Source organism: Capsicum annuum, chromosome 4 (assembly GCF_002878395.1).
Source record: "Capsicum annuum cultivar UCD-10X-F1 chromosome 4, UCD10Xv1.1, whole genome shotgun sequence".
Taxonomy (NCBI): domain Eukaryota; kingdom Viridiplantae; phylum Streptophyta; class Magnoliopsida; order Solanales; family Solanaceae; genus Capsicum; species Capsicum annuum.
The window spans coordinates 23,645,312-23,651,311 of record NC_061114.1 but is presented as its reverse complement, the minus strand read 5'-3'; positions in this window follow the sequence as shown (position 1 = coordinate 23,651,311).

The following is a 6,000-nucleotide window of genomic DNA, read 5'->3' as shown; positions in this document are numbered from 1 at the left end:
GAACCTAAAGGGCACTTCATATCTTATCTCAGGGCCCGTACACTTATTTCCAAAGGTTGTTTGTATCATCTTATTTGGGTTAAATATTCTAGTGCCAAAAGTCTCCCTCTTCAGTCTGTCCCCGTGGTGAATAAATTCCTAAAAGTCTTTCTAAATGATCTCCCAGGAATACCACCTGATAGGGAAATAGATTTTGGTATTGATTTATTGCCAAATACCCATCATATTTGCCATATAAGATGGATCCTACGAATTAAAAAGAGTTGAAAGAATAGCTAGTAGATCTTCTAGATAAAGCTTTTATCCTCCCCAGTGTGTCTCTCTGGGGTGCACCTGTACTTTTCGTGCGAAAGAAAGACGGTTCCCTTCGTATGTGCATAGATTACCGCCAGTTGAATAAGGTTACGATTAAAAATAAATATCCCCTTCTTAGGATTGATGATCTTTTTTATCAACTTCAGGGTGCTAAATGTTTTTCAAAGATAGACCTTTGTTTAGGATATCACCAGTTGAAAGTTAGAAAGTCAGATATTCCCAAAAAAGCTTTCCGAATCAGATACGACTATTATGAATTCTGAGTTATGTCCTTCAGGTTGACTAATGCCCCTGCAGCTTTCATGGATCTAATGAATAAGGTTTTTTGTCAGTTTCTGAATCTATTTATCATTGTATTATTGATGATCTTTTGTTATATTCTAAGAGTGAGAAGGACCATGCCAATCACCTCCGACTCATCCTTCAGACCCTTAAAGATCATAAGTTGCATGCAAAATTTTCTAAGTGTGAATTTTGGTTGAATGCTATTGCATTCTTGGGGCATATTATGCCTAGTGGGGGGATTAAGGTTGATCCCCAAAAGATTGAGGCAGTGAGAAAATGGCCCAGACCCATGACTCTAACCAACATCCGAAGCTTCTTAGTTTTGGCAGGTTATTACAGAAGATTCGTCGAGAGTTTTTCTTCCATAGCTGCACCACTTGCTAAGTTGACTTAGAAAAAGGTGAAGTTTTTGTGGTCCGACTCTTGTGAGAATATTTTTGAGAAGTTGAAAGACAAGTTGACTACTGCTCTTGTTCTGACTTTTTTGGAAGGTACAAAAGGTTTTGTTGTATACTGTGATACATCCCGGGTGGGACTTAGGTGTGTCCTTATGCATCATGGTAAGGTAGTGGCTTATACATCTAGACAGTTGAAGGTGCATGAGCGGAACTACCCTACTCATGACTTGGAGTTAGCGACTGTCATTTTTGTACTTAATATCTAGCGGCACTATTTGTATGGGGTACATGTTGATATATTTACTGACCACAAGAGTTTACAGTATGTTTTCTCGTGGAAAGAATTAATCTCAGGCAGAGGCGGTGGTTTGAACTTTTAAAAGACTATGACATAAGCCTACACTATCATCCGGGCAAGGCAAATGTAGTAGCCGATGCCCTCAGCATGTTATCTATGGGCAGTCTTTCTCATGTGGGGAAAGAAAATATAGATATAGTGAAGGATATTCATCAACTTGCAACTATAGGAGTGCGACTTTTGGATTCCAAGGATGGAGGAGGGGTTGTTCATGAGATAGCTAAATCTTCCCTTTGTGCAGAAGTTAAAAAGAAGCAGGTTAAAGATCCTATCTTGATGCAGATCAAGAAAGATGTGGGTCAACAAAAGGTATTGTCTTTTGAAATTGGTGGTGATGGTTTTTTGAGATACCAGGGTAGGTTATGTGTGCCAAATGTAGATGGTATGAGGAAGAGAATCCTTGATGAATCTCACACACCGAGGTATATTGTTCACCTTGTCTCTACTAAGATGTATCAGGATTTTAAAACCATTTATTGGTGGAATAATATGAAGCTTGATATGGCTAACTACGTTGCCAAGTGTTTGAATTGTCAACAAGTTAAAATGGAATATTTGAGGCCAGGTGGTTCTTCTCAAGAGATAGTTGTGCCTTTGTGGAAGTAGGAGATGACTAATATGGACTTTATTACAGAACTTCCGAGGTTCCGAAACCAGTATGATTCCATTTGGGTGATTGTAGATAGGTTGACCAAGTCAGCTCACTTTCTACCTATCAGGACAAATTATTTGGGAGAGGATTATGCCAAGCTGTTCATTGGAAAAATAGTTCGTTTGCATGGGGCACCTGTGTTCATTATATCTGAAAAAGGTACATAGTTTTCTTCACAGTTTTGGAGATCGTTTCAAAAGGGTTTAGGTACCCCAAGTGAATTGAGCACGGTTTTCCACCCTCAGACAAATGGGCAAGCTGAGCGCACCATCCAGACCCTTGAGGATATATTGAGGGCCTGCGAGATTGGATTTAAAGGTAGTTGGGTAGAACACTTGCCATTGATAGAGTTCGCATATAATAATAGTTTCCATTCCAGTATTAAGATAGCACTATTTAAGGCATTGTATGGGAGAAGATGTAGGTCACCAATAGGATGGTATAAAGTAGGCGAGATGCAGATATTTGGGACTGATCTTATTCATCAGGAAATAGAGGATGTGAAAGTCATTAGAGAACAACTTAAGATAGCTCAGAGTTATCAGAAGTCCTACGCCGATGTTAGGAGAAGAGATCTAGAGTTTGAGGTTGGAGATTGGGTGTTGTTCAAGGTTTCTCCCATGAAGGGAGTCATGTGGATCGAGAAGAAAGGTAAGTTGAGTATTCGCTATAGAGGACCATATCAGATTGTGAGAAGGATAGTTGAAGTTGTGTATAAGTTAGAATTGCCAGTTAGTTTGGGTTCGGTTCATCCAGTATTTCATATATCTATATTGAAGAAATATATCAGAGACCATTCTTTAGTATTGCCTATAGAAGAGATCAAAGTGATAGACTTCTTATCCTATAAAGAAGAGCCTGTAGAGATTTTGGATCTCCTAGTTAAAAGATTGAGGAACAAAGAGATAGTCTCAGTTAAAGTGTTTGGAGAAACTAGAAAATTGAAGAAGCGACATGGGAATCAGAAGTTGACATGAGAGCTAGATACCCAAACCTTTTTGATCCAATGGATGATGAAATGGAAGGTAAAATTATTGCCTTATTCTTTCTATGCCTTAGTATGCTTTACATTATACTTGTTTGTATCCCGCGTCAATATTCAGGGATGAATGTTCCCAAAGGGGGGATATTATAATGCTCCGAAGTTTTTCTTAGCAAAAATTTATCCCTAAAATATCAAGCATTGGCTTCTATAATGATTTATACTTATTTCCCTGTGGAATCCCTTAGATTTCAACTTTTCATTACGTAGATGACTGAATAACCTTTTTGTCGATATAAGATTCGTCCAAAACGGACACTCGGTGAAGAAGTTATGGCTATTTTATGTGCTAGTCATAAAAAATCATCATTCTGGTGTTTAGCGCATCACAAAGAGGGTTTAATTAGCAATTGTCAAATTCTAGTGGGACCTCGCGATAGTGGTGCATCACGGAGGATCCCATTTCCCATTCGTTAATTTCCAATGAGCCATCGCGATAGTGGCGCGTCACGGTGGCCCATAAAATTGGGTTCCCAGTTTAATCTTTCCAGCTTCATTCAGAAGTTAACAAGGGTAATTTGGACTTTTTCCAAGCCTCTTAAAATATCCAAATAGTATATTAAGACCTTTACAACCAGAATATATGACATTCTCAAGATTTTCCTCAAAATAAAAACCCTAGTTCATATACTTCTCCTCCAAGAAACTCAAGATTCAACCGTGGGTTTTCAAAATTGACTGAAGATTTGGAATCCTCAAACTGTAGTCTTAAAGGATCATCCTTTATTCTTCGTAATTGAGGTACGTGGGGTTTATCCTAAAATCTACATGGGCTTAAAATTGATAAAGCATAATTTAAAGGTTTTGATGCATGTATTTTATGGGGGTTTTGAAAACTATATTATTGATTATGTATTTCAAAAGTTTAAATGCTACTATTGCTTTGGCCTTGTGGTCTTTTCCCCTAAATTGATTTACGTATATATGTATATGTATATTTTGAGATTTAAGATTGTTGAGAGCATAAATTATGAACTCCCTCTCTTGTATTGAATTAAAGATTATGGTTTTGTGATTTGAAAGATGTTTTTACAATATTCTGGCATTTCAACATGATTTGGAATTGTTGAGAGGGTGTTTCTTAGTATCAATATGTTCTTGTGTGTATGATAAAGAATTGTATGTGTTTACATGAGGTTTGAAAAAAGAAAAGATTTATTGAATTGAATTATTGAAATGCTGGTTTCAAAGCTTGTGATTTGAATACAGAGATTTATGATAGACTAATAATGGCTCATAGATGTGACTTGCAATTCAATGGTATGACGATACCATATGTATTTATGCCATAACAGATTATGTTTTCAGAGCATGTTTTCAAAGTATGTTTTCAGAGACTGTATGTTTTGATAGAATTTTAAAAAGGGGCTTAAAGAGGGTTAGGTGGTTACCCTAATAAGGTGCAAGTTCAAGCAAATCTTAGCCTAAAACTGTATTTGCCAATACGGGTAGATTATTATTGTATGCTGGCGACGGCCGTGTGGTGCAGTAGATTCAGAGACTCCGACCCTTGCGGTACACTTGAGTTAGGGGCTTCGCTGCCGAGTTAATGGCAGTTTCCATATAGCCCATGGAATTTTTTAGAGTTGTAGGGTATACCACCTAGAACAGAAGTAACATAGATTTCTCAGAGCTGAGACGATTCTTACAGAGTCTTTAAAATATCCATGTGAATTCTTACTACATGATATACTTATGAACTTTTTTAAATTGCTCTCATATATGTTGATTTATAAATGATTATTTTGGATATGATTTGCGTACCAGTACATTTGTATTGACCCGCTCCCCCTACCTCTCAGGTTCTGAGACTTAGTCTAGGGGTCCAGATAAGCAGTAGATAATTCGGATAGCTGATCAGATTGTGCAGTGGTGAGCCTTCTTTATTCGAGAAGGCCTGTCTTCTTAGATTATTTCACTTATTTTAGTTTTGGTCTACCGGGGGCCTTGTCCCAGTTTTAGACAGTTGTCAGATTTCATGTAGTAGATATTTCACAGACTGAGTCAGAGGTTATTTAGATGTATTTGATTTACAGTTTCCATACTTATGTTGAATTCAGAGTTGACCATGTTTCCATAGTAGATCATGTTTTCGCATCTTCTTTATTACATAAATATTGTGCATGATTACCAGATAGAAAAGGGCGTTCCAAGCCTTTATAGTTCGGAATGTCCGTCATGGCCAGCCCTAGTTCAAGTCGTGACAATTAGTGAGACCAAAGGACATGACTAGAAACTCAAAGTGACCATATCGGGATCGAAAAGCTGTTTTTAGAATGTCACATTCTTTGACTCTGAGCTGATTATAGCCTGATCTAAGGTCTATCTTAGAAAAGTATTTGGCTCCCCGAAGTTGGTCAAATAAGTAATCGATTCTAGGAAGTGGGTATTTATTCTTGACTGTGACTTTGTTCAACTGACGGCAGTCTATACACATTCTAAGAGAACTGTCTTCCTTACGTACAAATAAGACTGGTACGCCCCATGAGAAAATGCTGGGTATGATGAACCCCTTATCTAAAGGTCCTTTAACTATTCTTACAACTCTTTGAGTTTGGCTGGATCCATTCTATATGGTGGAATAGAAATACGCTGAGTATCTGGAAGAAGGTCTATTCCAAAGTCGATTTTCCTTTAGGGAGAAACTCCAGGAAGATCTTCGAGAAACACACTGGAGAATTCATTTACTACTGGAACTGAATCAAGGCTGGGAGGATCTAAACTAAAGTCTTTGACTCACACAAAATGATAAACACATCCCTTGGATATTATTTTTCTCACTCTAAGGTATGAAATCAACTGACCCTTAAGTGGTGTAGTACTACCCCTCCATTCAAGGACTGGTTCATTTGGAAACTAAAAATGAACAATTCTGTTTCTACAATAAACTGAGGCATAGCATGAATAGAGATAATCCATGCTGAGAATGACGTCGAAATCCGTCATCTCT